The sequence below is a fragment of the Phyllobates terribilis genome, unplaced genomic scaffold (genome assembly GCF_046119375.1).
Source record: "Phyllobates terribilis strain yellow unplaced genomic scaffold, ASM4611937v1 Scaffold_5__5_contigs__length_657084704, whole genome shotgun sequence".
Classification (NCBI taxonomy): Eukaryota; Metazoa; Chordata; class Amphibia; order Anura; family Dendrobatidae; genus Phyllobates; species Phyllobates terribilis.
Genome location: NW_027362765.1, coordinates 265,541,567 through 265,562,778, shown reverse-complemented (window position 1 = coordinate 265,562,778; position 21,212 = coordinate 265,541,567). Strand labels below are relative to the sequence as shown.

At 41.6% G+C, this 21,212-nt stretch overlaps 1 protein-coding gene and 1 long non-coding RNA gene across 2 annotated transcripts in view; one reads left to right on the top strand and one right to left on the bottom strand.

Moving 5' to 3' along the window:
* The window catches only part of LOC141271116 (uncharacterized), a 160,372-nt gene extending 149,311 nt beyond the window's left edge, over positions 1 to 11,061 (bottom strand). The window contains exon 1 of the long non-coding RNA XR_012321835.1: positions 10,945 to 11,061. This is a non-coding gene — a long non-coding RNA (uncharacterized lncRNA). The remainder of the gene's footprint in view (positions 1 to 10,944) is intronic.
* Positions 1 to 21,212, top strand: part of ANKFN1 (ankyrin repeat and fibronectin type III domain containing 1) — a 1,224,583-nt gene that overhangs the window by 433,470 nt on the left and 769,901 nt on the right. The gene's annotated exons all lie outside the window — the stretch shown is intronic.

The window sequence follows — 21,212 nt, the reverse complement described above, 5'->3', positions numbered from 1 at the left end:
CTGAATATAATTTTTTTCTGCATCTAGCTCTGAAAAAATATTTGGCCTTCTAGCAGTGTGTGGGACTTGTTCTATTAGTCCACCTATACTGACCTCCATCAGGTTGCAAATTCAAAATAATTTTTTGTCTGCATCTAGCTCTGAAAAAATATTTGGCCTTCTAGCAGTGTGTGGGACTTTCTCTATTAGTCCATCTATACTGACCTCCATCAGGTTGCAAATTAAAAATAATTTTTATCTGCATCTACCTCTGAAAAAATATTTGGGCTTCTAGCTGTGTGTGGGACTTGTTCTATTAGTCCATCTATACTGACCTCCATCAGGTTGCAAATTGAATATAATTTTTTTCTGCATCTAACCCAGCCAATAGTTTTGGCCTAATACCACAGTTTGGCCACTCAGCTCTGCTCGGTTCCCATCCATTGTTTTTTTGTGCAAAGGGCAACTCCAGAGTTGTGAATTAGTTAACCACCAAAATGAGTGGAAAAAGGCCTGCTGCTGGTGGAAAGAGGAATACGCATGTTGGGAAGGGGAAAAAAGGTTGTGTCCGTGGGGTAGGTGTTAAAGCAACAGTAACATCTGCAGAAGAAAGACCATCTTCCAGCAAAACTAAAATGTCTACTTCTTTTAGCGGACAATGTGATAAGATCCCTTTCTTACGGCCACGCCAATTGCTACAAATTCCAGATGAGGCACAAAAACAGCAGGTGCTTCAACCGATATCAAGTGCTCCTTTAAGTGGGCTCTCCTCCACATCAACTTCAACATCACAAATACTCCAGTCCTCAAAGGTGTCACCCAAATCGCACTTGCTTCCTCACAGCTCCCAAATCTCCAGCTGCCCGTCTGAGTATGAGGTAGAACAGATGGTTGAGTCTGCAGAGCTGTTTACTCATACTATAGCCTGGGAATCAGAGGTCGACTCCAGCGCTTCTGTGAATCCAGACGAGGAAATGATCTGCACTGATGCCCAGAATCTTTATGAGTCGGATCCAGGACCAGACGCAGAAGGTTCTGACCATAATGTAGACCCTCATTCCCAAACTGTAACTCCTGTTGGTGGAGACAATGAGGAAGACGATGATAACACTCAAATACCTGATTGGAGCGACAACTTTAGTTTTTTGTCAGGGCAGGAACAGGTTGGCTCTGAGGACGACGGGTGTGATAACGCACAGGGTGATGATGATGAGGTTGGAGATCCCACTTACTGTCAACCCACAGTCAGCCAAGAGATGAGGTCAGCAGAGGAGGTGGAGGAAGATGCTAGCGACGACGAGGTTAGCTTGCGCCTTCCTGGACAGAGACGTAGTACTGGAAGCACGTCAACAACTGCATCCTCAAACACAACTCTGCCTCTCACCACAAGTCGTGGTGGCTCTTCAGGTCGCATGGGTGCTAAGCCTTGCATAGCCTGGGCATTTTTTCAGATCGATAAAGATGACCCAACTCGTGTTATCTGTAACATTTGTCAGCAAAAGCTAAGTAGAGGCCAAAAAATACATAGTTTGAGTACTTCATGCATGAACCGGCACATGGACATGAAGCATAAGTTGCAGTGGGAAGCTCAGTGTGCTACAATGCGGCCTAGCCGGCCGGGCCAACCACCGTCTGCCATATCTTGTGCATCCGCAGCCTCTTCATCCTCTGTGACTGGGGGGACAGCAGTCACACCTGCTTTGGGGCGCAGACCTGCCACCTCTTTACCCGCAACAGCCAGCGTGATTGGCAGGTCATCATTTTCTTTGGAGGTGGTAACACCAGCTGGTGTTGAGCGCTGTCCGACATCGATAGCACCACCTTTGGATAAAGGCAACCTAACATGTCCGCCTGCATCTTCCTCACAGACCGGCAGTTTGTCGGGGACACCCTTATCAACCCCGTCTAAGCACAATAGCCAGCCCTCGGTCCCTCAGATGTGGACAAGTAAAAGACCATTTCCTCCTAGCCATGAGAAAGCTAAGAGGTTGAATTTCACCATCTGCAAGCTCTTGGCTACAGAAATGCTGCCTTTCCGCCTGGTGGACACAGAGGATTTTCGAGACCTTATGTCCGTCGCAGTGCCCCAGTACCAGATGCCCAGTCGGCACTACTTCTCAAAGAAAGGTGTGCCTGCGCTCCACCAGCATGTCGCACACAACATCACCGCTTCTTTGAGAAACTCTGTGTGTGACAGGGTGCATTTCACCACAGACACTTGGACGAGTAGGCATGGACAGGGGCGTTACATGTCGCTGACTGGGCACTGGGTAACTATGGTGACAGCAGGACAAGGGGCTGCTGTCCAAGTCTTGCCGTCCCCACGAGTTGTGCGTCAATCCTCTTTATGTCAAAGTTCCTCCACTGCTTCTGCCTCCTCAACCTCCTCTCGGTCTTCCACCTGCACCCAAAGCCTGTCTGGTCATGCCACAAGCTTTCTAACTGCGCAGAAGGGATCCTGCACACCTCCTTACTATGCTGGCAGTAGGGCTCAACGTCATCAGGCGGTTTTTACATTGAAATGTCTGGGAAATGTGAGTCACACAGCTGAGGAGTTGTGGTCAGCTCTGGAGAACCAATTTCATGAATGGTTGTCTCCACTGGACCTGAAACCAAGGAAGGCCGTGTGCGACAATGCTGCAAACCTGGGTGCGGCCCTTCGCCGGGGCAATGTCACACACGTGCCTTGTATGGCTCACGTGTTGAACCTGGTTGTCCAGCAATTTTTAGCCCACTATCCCAGACTAGATGGCCTTCTGCAGAGGGCACGGTCGCTGTGTGCTCACTTCCGCCGTTCGCATCCCGCAGCTCAGCGACTTACATCTCTACAGAAGTCGTTGTTCCTGCCACTTCACCGGCTAAAATGCGATGTGCCTACCCGGTGGAATTCAACTCTGCACATGTTGCAGCGACTGTGGCAGCACCAACAAGCCCTGGTGCAATACGTTCTGACGTATAGCCTGGGCCAACGAGATCCAGAGGTGGGGCAAATCACGCTGGAGGAGTGGTCTCAGATCAGGGACCTATGCACCCTTCTGCACAGTTTTGAAATGGCGACGAAGATGTTTAGTGCTGACGATGCCATTATCAGCATGACTATTCCGGTGATTTACATGCTGGAGCACATGTTAAACAGAATTCGGAGTCAGGTGGTGGCACAAGAGGAGGTGGAGGAAGTAGAGGAGGAGGAGTTGTATGCGGAAGGGCTAACATCTGCAAGGTCCAGACGGTCGGCAGCACCAAGACGGCAGGCATGTGAGGGTGGGGGAGATGGTTTTACCAGGGCGCATGGTAGCAGCCAAACTAGTGCAGGAGCCCAGAAAGAAGTGGAGGACGAACTGATGGAAGACTCATCAGATGAGGGAGACCTTGATCACATTTCTGTTGTGCGAGGTTGGGAGGAGAGGACAGAGGAAGGAAGCATGATTGTTACCTCGCCACCAACACAACAGGGACTTGGTGCTCCTGGATGCGCAACACACATGAGTGCCTTCTTGCTGCACTACCTGCAACATGACCCTCGAATTGTGAGAATTAGAAATAATCCTGACTACTGGGTTGCCACACTGTTAGATCCCCGGTACAAAAGTAAATTAGCAGAAATTATTCCTGCCATAGAAAGGGATGCACGCATGCAGGAGTATCAGCAGAGACTGTTGCAGAATCTTACATGTGCTTTTCCACAAAATACCAGTGGTGCACGTAGTGAATCTCACAGTTCCAACTTGCCAACCGTGGGACCGTCAAGTGTTCAGCACTCAAACCGTAACAGAACCACAGTATCTGCTGGTAACATCAATTTTGTGGAATCATTTCACCACTTTTTTAGCCCATCCTTTGCAAGGTCACAGGAGACAAGAAGTCTGACACATAGTCAACGCCTAGAGACGATGGTACAGGAGTATCTCCAAGTAAACATTGAAGCCATGACTGTGTCACTGGACCCTTGCTCTTTTTGGGCTTCCAATCTGGATAAATGGCCGGAGCTAGCCACTTACGCCTTGGAGATCTTGTCATGCCCCGCAGCCAGCGTTCTGTCTGAACGTGTGTTCAGCGCTGCTGGTGGTGTGCTGACAGATAAGCGCACGCGGCTCTCCACTGATAATGTAGACAGACTCACGTTCATAAAGATGAACAAATCATGGATCCGAAACGACTTTTCTACCCCTGTGTCATCCTGGGGAGAGTAAAAGCTTGATGATTGGTTAAAATCACCCTACCAACCATTTTAAGCTTTCAAATTACTAATCATGTTTATCTGTATCTTGGCTGGAAAATAATTTGGGCTTTGTAGCAGTGTGCAGCACTGATTCTATTAGGCCATCTATAATAAGCTCCACCAGATTTAAAATTACTAATCATGTTTATCTGTATCTTGACTGGAAAATAATTTGGGCTTTGTAGCAGTGTGCAGCACTGATCCTATTAGGCCATCTATACTAAAGCTTCACCAGATTTAAAATTAATAATAATTTTTAGCTGCATCTAGCCCAGAAAATAATTTTGGGGCTCCGAGATGCGCAAGACACATAAGTGCCTTCTTGCTGCACTACCTGCAGCATGACCCTCATATTGTCAGAATTCGAAGTAATCATGACTACTGGGTTGCCACACTCTTAGATCCCCCAAACTTTTCGATCAACCTTTTCATTTTAATAAAGACCAAAAAAATGGTCATTTTTGAAATTATAAGCATTAGCAGGTTGTTAGAAACTGAAATCAAACAGTTTTCAACTCAAAACTTTATTCTAGGTGATGTTACATTTTCACATAGGACCCCTTGTTCGAAAGGAGCTTCTGAACTCTCTCGTCCATTGAATTTGTCAGGTTTTGGATGGTTTCTGCTTCAATTGTTTTGCATGAGGACAGAATACCCTCCCAGAGCTGTTGCTTAGATGTGAACTGCCTCCCGCCATCATAGACACTCCTTTTAATGATGCTGCAAAGGTTCTGAATGGGGTAGAGGTCAGGGGAGCATGGGGGTCACACCATAAGTTTGTCCCCTTTTATGCCCATATCAGCCAGAGATGCAGATGTTTTATGTGCAGCATGAGATGGTGCATTATCATGCAAAAAAATGATCTTGCTGTGAAATACACGGTTCTTCTTCTTGAACCATGGCAGGAAGTGCTGTTTGAGAAAATCCACATACATTATGGAGTTCATCTTTAGCGCCTTCAGGGATCCTAAAGGGGCCGACAATCTCTCTCCCCATGATTCCAGCCCAAAACATTACTCCACCTCCTCCTTGTTGGCGCTGTAGCCGTGTTTGCGTGGGGTGTCCATCAACCAGCCATCCTCCACTCCATCCATCTGGACCATCGAGCGCTGCACGGCACTCATCCGTGAACAAAACAGTTTTGAAATCAGTCTTCATGTAATGTTTGGCCCACTGGAGCCGTTTCTGCTTGTGTGAAGTGGATAGAGGAGGTCGACAGGATGGCATATGCACAGCTGCAAACCTCTGAAGGACCCTGCATCTTGTTGTTCGGGGGACGTTGGAGGCACCAGCAGCTTCAAAAACTTGTCTGCTGCTATGACGAGGCTTTTTTGCCGCTGCTCTTTCAACCTGACGTAATTGCCTGTAGGAAAGAGTCCTCAATTTGCCCTTATCAGCACGCACACGTGTGTACTGTGAATCAGCTACATACTTCTTGATTGCCAAGACACTTCATCCTGATCATCACACAATGTTGATTGTAGTCATGCCTTGACCTAAACACTCCACTATTTGTTGCTTCTCAGCAGCCGACACATCCTTTTTCTTTCCCATTTTGGCAGAAAATGTAGGCTGCTTAATAATGTGAGACAGCCTTCTTAAGTAGTCTTGCCTTTCATTGGACACACCTGCCAAACTAATTAGCACAGGTGTCTGCAATTGCTTACAGTGATATAAAGAGCCCTGACACACATCACCATCAATGAGTTTAACTGACAAACAAACAAATTCTTCCCTTATCACTCCTAAACACTTTTTGCATAATAATTTGGAACACAGTGTACATGTGCTTTTCCACAAAACACCAGTGGTTCACGTAGTGAATCTTACAGTTCTAACTTGCCAACCGTGGTCTGTATGGAGTTGTTCAATAAAGGGCCCAAAATTAAGATAACATAGATGGGAGAGGTCTCTATGAATAGGAATTCCTAAGTATTTGATACCCTGTGAGGGCCAGGCAAAGGGAAAGTTGGACTGGATGGAATCCTATATGGATTTGGGGAGGGAGACATCGAGGGCCTCAGACTTCGCTGCATTCATTTTAAAATTTGACCATGTAACAAAGTGATCTATTTCAGCCATAACAGCATGGATGGATATATGTGATTGAGTGATATATACTAGGACATCATCTCAAATAGAGAGCACTTGTACTCGGTGCCTCCCACCTCAATCCACCTAATATTGGGGTTATGGCGAATTGATGAGAGCAGGTGTTCCGTCATTAGGATGTATAAGAGAGGGGACAGAGAACATCCCTGCCTTGTCCCATTGGTGATTGTGAAAGGTGATGAAAATGTTCTGACGCGCCCCCTGGGCCTTGGGACACCCGGAGCCGGACCCTTTTTGGTGGATGCTGGTGGTTGTAGTCTCCGTGGCGGCGACCCGGTTCCGTGGCTCAGGGCGGTCAAACCAGTGGCGGAACTATTTATGTGGTTTTGATGTTTAAATGTCCGACTACGCCACCCGTGGATTGCGGTCAGAGTGAACCGCCGCTCCAGGGCAGACCGCTGAGGCTGGTGTTGTGGGTGCAGCAGAGCGTAGCATAACTCCCCACGGGAGGAGTATAGCCTCAGGGCAGTGTATGCGGAGGATGGGGGTGATGGTGCAGGGCAGCAGCAGTAACGACACGGAGTCAGTGATGCAGTCCAGGGCCTTTACTCACAGTTCTTATTATCCAGACCACGTCTGCAGGTAACGGCTGCCCACGTCGTACTGTGCTCACCAGGTGAGGGGCTCAGACAACTCCCAGATAACTTTGGAGCGCTTCACAGGACCCCCTTTGTGTGTCCTTTGTCTGGCCTTTCTTACCAACCCTTCTGTTCGGCTGCCTCGGGCCTCCTCTTGGTAAACTTGGCGCCAGTTTCCCTGACCCTATGTGGTGACTTCCTAGCGGGTGTAGCGAGGGGCTGCGCCACATAAAATGTCACAGCCTCCTGTTTCTAGCTGAGGGTCGTTTCCTGCCTCCACTAGTTTCGGGGACCGGTCTCCCCCTTTGGCCTGACCCCTCCACGCAGGTGGATTCGGGCGTGCGGTGGCGACTCGCCCGTCCGCACCCCTGGGATCCCTTCGTTCCTCGTTCCTGGAGCCTTCTCCGCTCCTCTTCCTTCCTTCTCCCTCTTCCAGGCCTGGGCCTCTGTTACTAGGCCCGCCTCCGGAGCAGAGCTCATGCAGAGCCCCTGCTCCCTGCCACTTCTGCTCAGACTTCTCTGCACAGAACTAAGATGGTGCCCACCTTTTATATTCCCTTCTCAATGCACCCAGGAACTGCTTCCTCCCTGCTCCTGCACTACAGGGTTCCCCTTCCTCAGTGTTCCCTCCCCCCACTCCAGCCAGGGACAGGGACTGTCGTGCCCATCTCAGGGGCATATTGGTCGCCCTGCCCCACGGCAATGTGGTGTAATGCATGCAGGTGTCGGGTCCTGATCCACACTACATCCTTACCTGAGAGTGAGATATCACACCTCTGGGTGAGGTGCAATACCTCTGTAGCAACCGAGCCCTCAGGGTGCTACAGTTCCATTTATCTTCAGCCTAGGTGACGTATTGCGATACAGGGCCATGATTTTGGCTATAAAAGGGTCCCCTAGACCCCTACCCCAAGCTTTTTAAGAGAATCATATATGGCGTGCCAGGAGACTCTATGGAATGCTTTCTCAGCATCCAACGAGAGTATCTAATTACAAATTTTTAACTGCATCTAGCCCAGGAAATACTTTGTGCCTAGTAGCAGTGTCTGCTAGTCAGCGGATTATCCCGGCTGTTAAGCAAGCTACACAACCTGTAGTTTGGACACTTAATTTTTTCAAAGGAAATGCTTCGGGACCACGGGATACTCAGTGAAGAGCATCAGGAGGCACCCCAAGGCATAGGGGCTGGGACTGGCAGTAGGATGCCTTGCGGTGGACAGCCGAGCTCGATCCTTATAAAAGCTTTTTAACTGCAGCAGCTTTAGTGGACGCTACTGGAGCTGGAATTACGCGGCTGCTGGCATGAGACTTGCCCTCCAATAGATCCTTGTAAATGGATTTAAAGTGTATTCATTCAAATTAGAGAGACAATTTAAATTAAAAAGCTTAGAGCTGCCTCCACCACAGGGGGGCTCGCTCGACCCACCAGCGGACAGGCACCAGTATTGGGAGAGGGGGGCTGGCCGTCAGGGTTCACCGCGGCTCTGGCACAAACCCGGCGACGCAGAGGTGGCACGGGCAGGAGCGGACTGAACGTGTCAGCTTCTCACTTTTTGGATTTTAGAAGGGCATGACATGCCTATATCTGTGTCTCCCCCTCCTTTTACTCCTCCACCTCTTTTCTTTTCGCATGACTATATGTACTTGTCACTTTTCCATGTGTTAGTTGTGTCTTCTGAGCAGTTTGTCAGCTTTTGGACACCTTTGAAGGTGTTTTCTATGTGTTTCTATGTGTTTTTGTTTGCCTGCCATTGGTTTTAACGGTGTTCGAAGGTGTTCGACGAACAGTTCGACGAACAGTTCGGCGAACACACGGGTGTTCGACGAACCGAACCGAACTCGAACACTACGGGGGTGGCTCAACACTAGTTGGGAGCGATGTTGGCATTAGCATCTGGCTCCCCCAAAATCGTCCCTTCCCCCACGTTCCTTCTCAGACCTTCCCTTGTCTCTTGATTGCTTTTATTGTTTGTTTGCTTTTTTTCAATCCTATTATCTCATTCTTATATGTTCAAAATGAAATAAAAATTTAATTAGTTAATTAAATAAAATAAAAATAAATAAAATTTATGTATATATACAGTGGGGAAAAAAGTATTTAGTCAGCCACCAATTGTGCAAGTTCTCCCACTTAAAAAGATGAGAGACGAATGTAATTGACATCATAGGTAGACCTCAACTATTAGAGACAAAATGAGAAAACAAATCCTGAAAATCACATTGTCTGATTTGGAAAGAAATTTTTTTTAAATTTTGGTGGAAAATAAGTATTTGGTCAATTACAAACGAGCAAGAATTCTGGCTCTCACAGACCTGTAACTTCTTCTTTAAGAGGCTCCTCTGTCCTCCACTCATTACCTGTAGTACTGGCATCTGTTTGTACTTGTTATCAGTATAAAACAACTGTCCACAACCTCAAACAGTCACACTCCAAACTGCACTATGGTGAAAACCAAAGAGCTGTCGAAGGACACCAGAAACAAAATTGTAGCCCTGCACCAGGCTTGGAAGACTGAATCTGCAATAGGCAAGCAGCTTGGTGTGAAGAAATCAACTGTGGGAGCAATAATTAGAAAATTGAAGACATACAAGACCACTGATAATCTCCCTCTATCTGGGGCTCCACACAAGATCTCACCCCATGTGGTCAAAATGATTTCAAGAACGGTGAGCAAAAATCCAAGAACCACATGGGGGACCTAGTGAATGACCTGCAGTGAGCTGGGACCAACTTTACACAGGCTACCATCAGTAACACACTATGCCGCCAGAGACTCAGGTCCTGCAGTGCCAGACGTGTTCCCTTGCTTAAGACATTACATTTCCGGGCCCGTCTGAAGTTTGCTACAGAGCATTTGGATGATCCAGAAGAGTATTGGGAAAATGTCATATGGTCAGATGAAACCAAAGTAGAACAGCTTGGTAGAAACACTACTCGTCATGATTGGAGGAGAAAGAATGCTGAGTTGCATCCAAAGAACACCATACCTACTGTGAAGCATGGGGGTGGCAACATCATGTTTTGGGGCTGTTTGTCTGCCAAGGGACCAGGACGACTGATCTGTGTACATGAAAGAATGAATGGGGCCATGTATCATGAGATTTTGAGTGCAAACCTCCTTCCATCACCAAGGGCATTGAAGATGAAATGTGGCTGGGTCTTTCAGCATGAAAATGATCCCAAGCACACTGCCAGGGCAACGAAGGAGTGGCTTCGTAAGAAGCATTTCAAGGTCCTGGAGTGACCTAGCCAGTCTCCAGATCTAAATCCTATAGAAAACCTTTGGAGGGAGTTGCAAGTCCGTGTTGCCCAGCGACAGCCCCAAAACATCACTGCTCTAGAGGAGATCTGCATGGAGGAATGGGCCAACATACCAGCAACAGTGTGTGCCATCCTTGTGAAGACTTACAGAAAACATTTGACCTCTGTCATTGCCAACAAATGATACATAACAAAATATTGAGATGAACTTTTGTAATTGACCAAATACTTATTTTCCACCAAAATTTGAAAAAAAATTCTTTCCAAATCAGACAATGTGATTTTCAGGATTCTGTTTAACCATGTAAATGAAACAGTCAATATCTGACAGCGCTTTAAAAATGGCACAGCTGCATAGAGCAATAATTTTAGTACCAATCACAAGGTAAAGATAACTCTGGCGGGAAGGTGGTCAGTATAAAAATGGGTTCTCATGATGATACAGCCCCCTTTAAAGCAACAACAAACATTGCAAAAAAAAAATGAATGATTTCTGAAGTTATACACCTTACAGTAATCTATACTAAATAATGTTAGTCTCTACATATTTGCACTTACGTAGCAAAGTAGCAAAATGTACGTCTGATGTCTTGTACAAGGCTAATCAGCGTGCAAAAATAAAAACATAAGCAAAAGAGAACAACTTTCTGTACGATGACTAATTTGCCTCTCAATCTAAACTTCTAATTACATAATTAGGTTCTTGTTTGTTCTGTACTCTAAGGCAAAGTAAGTGATGGGATTTAAAATAATATTTTACTCACTGAAACCATTACAGCATTTTGTGTGCTTACCTGCGGCTGGAGTGACACATACTGAGACACTGTCTTCAGCTCAACTGTTTTTTATAAGGCCATAATAAAACTCTGTAACAGTCAGTGGAGGCCGCCTCTGGATACTATACCATTAAATTAAAGTTAGTTAAATTAACAACATTTAAAGCTGATGTCAATCTGAGAAACTGCAGGAAATTGCACCTTCAGGCTAATAATATATCCAAGCTTTCCAGTTGGATTTTTTTCTTAAACATCGTTGTACCTACTGCTAGACTGTGCCACATTATCTTGTATTCTTCCTTTCCTCCCCCTGGGGATTTTGCACGTATAAGCAATCCCTGAAAGAGGTTTTTTTCTCTCCCTCCAACTTTTAGTTTTCTATTTATTTGTTTATTTTTCTGTCACGGATCATGACTTATTTTTTTCTGAGAAGTGTGACACTATTTAGAGTCTGTGATTGACTGCTGGGGCAACATTCATTAACCATGACAAATGTGTTTTAAAAACACAGCGCCGAGTGTTCGAAGCTGCAGTAAAAAGAAAAACTCAACTTTTATTTAATTCATTGACCTCATCTGTAAATAAATATAGCCTGGAGGTGGGGGTTGTAAAGACATCATGAATTTAGGATTCATTTTGGAAGCATTTTAAAACATAAAATTGTTTGTAGCAATTGTAAAAAAGATTGTAAAATATTGTCTAGTCAAAAAAATAATCAATGGACCCTGGATTGTTTATTCAAGGAAGAGTGAATTTTTATATGTGATGGTATTACAACATATTCTACTCGCGGCCATACATAGCGCATGCTGTATATTGAAAAAATGCCACAGACCCACAAAAAAACTCCAAAAGTGTGGAGAAACACCACAAAATATTGAAATTTTTGTAACATTTGATTAACGGCTAACATTGAAAACAAAGCAGCATTAAAAAAAAAAATTTTGAGAAGTCACCCTAAATGATCAAAATGCCACCCAGTTGTAATTCAACAATTACAATAAATTGTAATAAGAATGAAATGAAGCAGACGTGAAGTCGTAAACCACTTATGTTGTTAATGACCACTTGGTGAATGGTCCTTTTACTGTATTAGCACCTAACCGAACCATAGACAGCATGTATCAGACACTGGCTCCGTGATTCCAGCCAGGTATGTTTGACTTTGAAATGCTGCGTCATTTCAGAGATAGACATAAAGAACTTTAAAAGCCGCCTGGGACCGAGTCGCACGGGAGACTAATAGAATAAGTGGGTTCCCGGTGGCTTCTCCCTACCTGCTCCCCTTGAGTGACAGGTCTTGCCCTGCTTGCGTGTATAGTGAGAGAATTATCACTCCAAGAGAATGCACAGGAGAAGTCTGTACGATTAGTGTCGAATGCGACTTAGTCCCCGGTGACTTTTCAAGTATGTTTTTCTTTGAAACACAGGAGTCAAACATACCTGGCTGAAATTATGCATCCAGTGTCTAATACAGTGCCTTGAAACAGTATGCATACCCACTGAAATGTTCCACATTTTTTCATGTTACAGCCACAAATGTAAATGCATTGTATTGGGACTTTGTAATATAGCAACACAAATTAGTAAGTATTTGTGAAGTGTATAAGAAATGACACAAGATTTCTCAATATTTTAAAAATATAAATCTGAAAATTGTGATGTGCATTTGTATTCAGCCCCCCTGAGTCAGTACTTTATAGGACCACCTTCCGCTGCAATTATTGCTGCAAGTCTTTTAGAGTATATCTCTACCAGCTTTGCACATCTAGTGGTTGAAATTTTTGCTGATTCTTTTTTGCAAACTAGCTCTAGCTCAGTGAGATTGGATGAATTGAAGAGCTTCTGTGAACAGCAATTTTCAAATCTTGTCACAGATTCTCAATGGGATTTAGGTCTAAGCTATGACTGGGCCATTCATACACATGAATATGCTTTGATCTAAACCATTCCACTGTAGCTCTGGAAATATGTTTAGGGTCGTTGTCCAGCTAGAAGGTGAACCTACACCCCAGTCTCAAGTCTTTTGCAGCCTCTAAGAGGTTTTCCTCCAGATTGCCCTGTATTTAGCTCCAGCCATATTCCGATCAACTCTGACCAGCTTCCCTGTCCCTTCCCTGCTAAAGAAATGCATATCCAGAACATTATGCTGCTGCCACCATGTTTGATGGTGGGAATGATGTTTTCCACGTGATGTGCAGTCTTAGTTTTCCACCACACATAGCATTCTGCATTTAGCCCAAAAAGTTTGACTTTGGTCTCATCTGAGCAGAGCACTGAAATTGTGAAAAAAATGCAATTTTACCAATGTTTTTGGGGTTTTTATTTTTATAGCATTTTTTTGTATGGTGAAAATGACCAAACAACATAATTCTCCAAATCAGTCGATTATGCTGATATGAAATCTATTAGCTTTTTATTATTTTACTGGTGTACAAAGGTTCTAAAGTATCTAAAAGGAAAAAATTGTTTTGTGACACAGTTTTTTTCAGATCCATAACTATTTTCATTTTCAGTCAATAGAGCTGTGTGCAAGATTGTTTTTTGCATGGCAAGCTGCTGTTTGTATTTATATTATATTGAGGTAAATCTGACATTATAGTGGCTTTATTTCTCTTTACAACATTTACCGATCAGGTTAATTAATTTATATTTTGATTGATCGGACTTTAAAAGATGCTGCAATACCAAACATGTTTTTTTTTATTATAATCTTTTACTTTTATTCATTTTTACCTAAAGAAAGGGGATTGATTCAAATTTTTATGTTTTTGTGTGTTTTAATATTTTTCAAGATTATAAAGGAATCTGGAAAGATAAAGCAAACAAAAGGGTCTTCTTATCCGGGTTAAAAAGAAGATCAAAGGCAGAGGAAATGCTCAACTGACAGGGTTGTGAAAGTCAGTTAGTTTGGAAAGGTATAGGCTGCTGCAGATCTACAGTACAATTGTATATCATGTAGAAGCTGGAGAAAAAGTGGGGGTACATCAGTGCTGCCAACGATATCAAATAAAATGCAGAAAAAGCCTAAAATGGATCCATCAAAGTAATGGGGAACCCACTCTAATTAAGTTATAACAATGAAGACAATGAACTAAGAGCCACTTTAGTCTTGACAGAGTGACAAAATATTCCCCATAATAAATAAAATATGATTTTTATTGAGTATATTTAAAAACATGAAAACATGAAAGTCTAAGTAAATACACTTTAAGAGAGAGAGAACATGAGACAGATATACAATCAATTTTATTTGAACTAAAATAAATGGATCATAATCACTAAAGATATATATACACACAGTGGTGAAAAAAACCTATGTAGTAACAACCAATGATATAGACTACATAAAAGTGACTTGGATATAACTCTATTAGAATCACATCACATATGAATGTAAGAGATATGTGCACAGAAGGTATATGGACTGATTATAAACCCAAGCTCCTATAATCAAATGAATGAATGCCAGAAAATCATAACTGGCTATTAAAAATAACAGACCCAGTCAAAAACATAATGGCCGATAGCTGACATACTTAGCTCAATGTCTCTATGTGGATGCATCAAATGAGTGCCCCAACGTGCGTTTCGCCCATCTTCATCAGGAGACGTGGTTTGTCCTGAGGAAGAAGCAGGTGTGCTTCGAAACGCGTTAAATAAAATCCGCATTTGAATTTTTCGTTCTCTCTCTACATTTGATACCTATCAGCATATCCTGTGATGTGTCCTCAATATGATCTATAATGGTTAATTTTAGAAATGTTGGATCCCTCTGGTGCACATTCCACTCCTCTGCTGTACCTCTATCAAGCATGGTGCTTCCACTTTTATTTCCCAGACAACAGGGGAAAGTTTTCCCATTCATCAGAATGTAACGTGTCAATCATCCTATGTAATATATCTCCTTGAATGTCCGTGCAGTCTACAATATGTAGGTCGCACCATTCAAACTATGCATGCTAGATTAAACAAACACAGGCAGAACATTCGCAATGGATTTTTATTGCATAGCATTTCGAAACATTTCTTGAATGTGCACCAGAGGGATCCAAAATTAACCATTATAAATCATATTGAGGACACATCACAGGATAGGTTGAGTCACTTAATAAATAGGGAAAGTTATTGGATTTTTAAATTGGGCACTCTTGCCCTGGAGGGAATGAATTTAACTTTAGAGCATGTGGTAAATTAGATTTTTAGTGTATTTTTTAATTTTGGTTTTACAATTTTGTCATTGTGGTTTGTTACAATTCACATATTGTTTGGCTTTTGGACCCCTGTGGGTTAATTTTATCTCCTTTTCTCTGTATTTGCCTTGGACCCTTTGGGGTTAATTTTATTACCCCTCCCCTTGTAATTGTCTTCAGGGGTTAATTTTATTCCCCCTCCCCTTGTAATTGTCTTTAGCTATATAATACTGTGCCTCTGTAATATCCCTTATCACCTGATGAACGAGTTTTTTTCCGCTGAAACGCGTTGTGATTAATAAATAAAAAATTTTAATCCCACTTAATTGCCTCATCCTAGCTCTTTGGTGCTCCTTCCAAACCCCCTTTTCTTTTTCTTTTTCCTTGTTACATCCCTGTAATTAGGCTCTCTTTCTCTATAGTATTCTGCTCTCAGATTAAATTGAAAAAAAACTGCTGACAGTCTCCTTTTAGGCCTCATTTACACCTCAGTATTCTTGATTAGTATTTCATCAGTATTTGTATGCCAAAACCAGGAGAGTCTTCAAAACATTGAACAAGTGTCAATTTTTCAATTAGAGTTAATCTCTTTAAGTCCCACTCCTGGTTTTGGCATACAAACACTGATTCAAAATACTGACCAAATACTGGTGTGTGAATGAGGCCTTAAACTGTGGGCAAGTGTACCTAGAATAATTCATGCTGTTTTGAAGGCAAAGGATGATCACATCTCATATAGATTTTATTTAGATTTCTCCATTGTTCATTCACTTTGCATTTTGTTATTTAATAAAAATAAGCAATGACTTCTTACTTTGCAGCACTCTTGCCGCACCTGCCTAAAATCTTTACCCAGTTCTGCACATGTAACACAAAAACCTCACTTAAACAATAAGTCATTTTCTGATGATAGCTTCTCTCTAGCAATGACATTTCTTGCCTACCAGCATGCTGATACAGTTTTCCTCAGTCACAATGTTAGAATGCAACATACATTGGGGTATATTCAAGGATGGCAGAAATTGTTTACATAAAAAATCTGTTCCATGCATTTCAAGTGGATCAGTCAATAGGATCAACCCTCATAAGTCGTCTTTAAGGGTATGCAGGTCAGAAAAAGGTTAATAAAATGATAACTGCCATGCACGAGCGATCCCTGCATGTTTTTTTTTGGGTGTCTAACAACCGTGAAACATGCGGGGCGGGGACTCGAGCATGTCACTCGAGCACACGCGATACATGGTGCATACCTGAGTACCCGATGCAAACTCAAGTAGCGAGCACTTGCGCTCAAGACTAATGAGAACTTATTCAATATGATGACCAAATTCTGTGTCGTACCTCTGGGTTCAAAATGTTCACTGTTCCCCTTTATAAAATTCTTGAGGGGTGCAGTTTTTAAAATGGTGTCACTTTTGTGTATTTTCTGTCATATAGACCCCTCAAAGTCACTTCAAATGTGATGTGGTCCCTAAAAAATGTTTTTGTAAATTTCATTGGAAAAATTAGAAATCGCTGGTCAACTTTTAACCCTTATAACTTCCTAACAAAATAAAATTTGGGTTCCAAAATTGTGCTGATGTAAAGTAGACATGTGGGAAATGTTATTTATTAACTATTTTGTGTGACATATCTCTCTGATTTAAGGGCATAAAATTTTTGAAGTTTGAAAATTGCAAAATTTTAACAATTTTTGCAAATTTCCAATTTTTTCACAAAGTAACGCAAGTCATATTGAAGAAATTTGATGACTATAATGAAGTACAATATGTCATGACACAACATTCTCAGAATCACTGGGATCCGTTGAAGCGTTCCAGAGTTATTACCTCATAAAGTGACAGTGGTCAGAATTGAAAAAATTGGCCTGGTCATTAAAGTGTAAACCACCTTTGGGTGTAAAGGGGTGAAATCATGGTATTTATTAAAATGTTTGACATTTTTTTTTTATATTTTCATGTTGAAAACATTTTTTGCGCTAAAAAAGGGTAACTTTCATAATGGCCATTAGGCCTAAAAGAGTCCTCTACTTCCTGTATAACACATAGACATTAGCAGTAATTGACTAACTGAGACCCTATTTGTTTGTATTGAAGCATCATCTTATCATGATCTAATATTACTCTGCAAAAGGCATTGTGAAGGGAGGGGGAGGAGGTGTGCTGTTACATCATGCTACACTATTATGAATGATGGACACGGTATTACCTACTGTATTTGTAGCTGTTATCTTTCATTAAAATTTTGTCCGTGATCATAATAACACTGCTGAAATATTATTTGTACAGGACAGGAAATAAGGCCTAGTATAAGGCCTAGTGACCAGCTGAAAGATTTCAGATTTTTTTTAAATAATGCATTTAACATTAAAAGCTGATTTAAATAATAAATCATTTTTAGGCATGATCTGCCCGTGGAAGTCCGAATTCTGGTACCCGACCTGAACTTTATTCCAAGGTTCCGTTTGGGTACCAGAACTGTACCCAAACTTGAACTAGAACCCAATCCCCATTGAAAACAATGGGGACCCGAACATACTTTCTCTCTCTCTCTCTCTTTCTGCAATGGACTTCCCCCGAAACTCCGAACTTTGCAACGTGTTCAGAATTTAGCACCTAACTCTAACAGTCGGGTACGAACCCCAAACTTTTCAGATCGGGTTCACTCATCTTTAGTCATTTTCCAATTAAAAAGGAAAATAACTATGTAATCATGAGCCCTAAACAATTATAGGAAATGTGAAGGAGATTTATAGGATTAGAAAAAACAAAAACAAAATCATGGCTGTTATCTTTACTTAGAAATGAGCAAATCGATATTGGAACAAATCAGATTTCCTCAAATTTCTGTTAATTTTGCTAAAATCTGAATTTTGAAGGGATTTGATTTCCACAAAACAACAGTCTGGATTCTTCATAACGCTGTGAAGGGGTTATAAAAATAAGCTTATTTTCACTTGTTCTAGGCCTACCACTCACTTTTCCCGATGCTGCCTGAAAAGATCTGATGTTGTGAGTTGTAAGTAATCACCTAGGCAAGTTAACGATGCAACAATATTTTATGGATCACAGCCATGGTAATAAAGCAATTCCAAATAAATGGCCAAAATACATTTTTCTCAGTCCTATGGTTCCCAATCTGGGTTCAGTAGTTCCACTGGCTTTGTATAAGGCCATACTCACTGTCTCCCAACTTTTGGTTGGCCCACAGATTTTGTATCTCCAGCCAGTATAGTCTGTAGCCACAGTCCATGATCCTCTAGACAGCAGATAAAACGATGAAAGCACAGGTATCCAGTAGCAGCAGTCCTTTTAAGAAAGTTTAAATCCAAACGACATAATCCATAATGGTAACATGTTTATCCATTCATCCTTCCAAGTCCACGGTCTCCAGCCTCTTCCTTCAATCTTTCCACACAACTCTAGACTAAAACATGTCTCTCCTCTACTTCCCTGGGGTCAGCCCCCTCCCAGCTCAGAAGTGCTGACACCCTTCCCCTTAAGCATTTACTGGTCGCTAAAACAATGAAGAATAATCTAGAAGCCTTCATCTGAGACTGCATGTAAGGCCCCTTGTGGTGACGGCTCCACTGTGTCTCAATCTACACTCACCTAATGAGATTATTGGCTGTTGAAACAATGGACTCCTGAGATAAAGATGAGATTAGTGGAATGCTGGACATTTTACAAGTGAATCTTACATACTGACAAGTTAGCAGAACTATATAAAATATAACAAGTAAATCACTAATAACACACAATAATAATATTGACAAAAATGGTGGTCCGTTGCAGGAAAAGTATCATAGTCTTTAGTAAGTGGGCAGCTCCTCACACTGCCAAACGGTGTCAAGGATAAATGAAGGCCTTGAACAGGTAGCTAAGCAATAAGCTTTTATTATGTTTAACCCTTTCTCAGACATTGAACATGTTTATGGGTCGGGAGAGACCTCAGAGCCTAATAACTGTCTATTAGCATTATTTTTGTGTTGGGCGAATTTATATCAGACCAATCCACCAGACTTTTCGAGCATATTTTCACAAAATGAATTAGCCCCTTTGTCATAAACTGGCAAAAAACACAGTCATAATTCCCAACTCCTCTAATAAGAGGGTTTAATCTATCAGAAAATCTATCATTGAACATTTGTATTACTTAGACATTGCTGGGGTGCAGACTTTATCTTCTATTACCATAGTAATTCACAGTATGTATATTATATTACAACACTATGTTATGTATTGTAACATTACGACAGCATTTAGACAGGTGAAAAATGCATCTATGGGATATGGATCTCATCTGCCATCATTTTCTATGTTTTGAGAGCACATATGTGCCTTGTCCAAACGTTACCCGTTGTGAATAACCTCAGACTTCATCAATGGAGGCTGCTGAGTGAGACGTTCCAAAGTGCATGTAAATAATAATCCGCTGTCTCACTTTTAATGTTATCCTTCTGAAGTCTGTTTTTTTTTTTGCACTGCTTAAAGTATATGTCAGATTAACTCAACAAAGTGGAAAAAAATTATAAAATACATATTCTGTACTGCCTCAGTAATGAGAGTTATGAACAGAACTCACCATTATCTAACCAGTTTATCAAGATTAATTGCTTATTACCAATACGTCATAAATGATACAATAGCCAGCAATAGATTTTCCTAAATAAAGGAAATACTTTTGTGTCATTTACTTTTCATTTCATTCCAACTATCCAAGATCACTTTCTACAGCATTGACTGCCACAGTCATGTAATCACAGTGGGTTTTTATTAACTTTACAATTTATTTTCTTGGGGGAAATCCAGTGTAGGACCAGAGACCTTATCAGAAATTACATCTTGACAGTATCTGGCATGACTGAATAGTAACTAGAAATTAATTCATACCATAGATAGTGTTCAGCACTATCACAATCATTCCGTAGATTAGGCCAGTTTCTTAATCTACTGTATGAATGATCATGGCATCACCCCTTTATCTGGTTCATGTTTTTATCTAGTTATAAATGATACACTATACAAATCATGAAAAATTGTTACTACCTTGTACAAAACCTGATTTTTTTCCTTTATGAGGGATATAGGCAAATTTTGTGTATTTTCATTATACATACAGTAGATATAAAAAGTTTATGCACCCCTGTAAAACACCAAGTTTTTGTCATATGAAAAAATGAGAATTATTTCAGAACTTTTTCCACTTTTAGGCTATGTGCCCATGATGAGTTTTCTGACACTGCGTATTTTTGCTGCGTCAAAACCTCAGAATTCTACAGTTCCTGCAAAGTGGATGGGATAACTCTATGTAAACTGACCTGCGGTGCGTGTTTTAAATCCACAACATGACAATTTCCCTAGCGTGTACGTTGAGTTTTCTGGGAAGATTTTCCCCATAGACTTGCATTAGAAGTGAAAAATCTGCAAGTAAAAAATGCTTATGCATTTTTAGTGCTTTTCCGTAGCGAAAATGTATCAAAAACACCATGTAATGTGCACATTATTGTATCAATAAAGTTTTGTGAAAGTCAAATTCCAGGAAATATCAAAAACAAAGCAGCTTTATTTAAAACATGCCAACAAGAGACAAAAAATTAAGCTTCAATAACGCAACAAAAACACATTTAAAATATGCACTAAAAAACGCAATGAAAAAACCTAATTTGCTTAATAAGTACAGAAGTGATATATAAAATCTGCAACATCAAAAACTCACCAAAAGCTTATCGTAGGAACTTAGCCTTAATGTCTGTACAAATCCATTGAGAAACAAATTGAAATCATTTTGAGGGAAAAATAACAATAACAAAACTAAAATAATGTGGCTACATAAGTGAGAATACCCTTTTGACTGTTGGAGTTGTGTTCAGAATTATTCAATCACATTTAAGCTTATGTTAAATAGTAGTCAGTACACTGCTGTCATGATTTACAGTGAATCTGATTAGCCCCAAATAAAGTTTATCTGTTGTATTAGGATTTTCCTGCCATTTTCCTTGTTGCATTTTAATGCAAAGTCCATGGTCTATAGACAGCTTACAACACAGCAAATGGATCTCATTGTTGATTGTTGAAAGTTATCAGTCAGGAG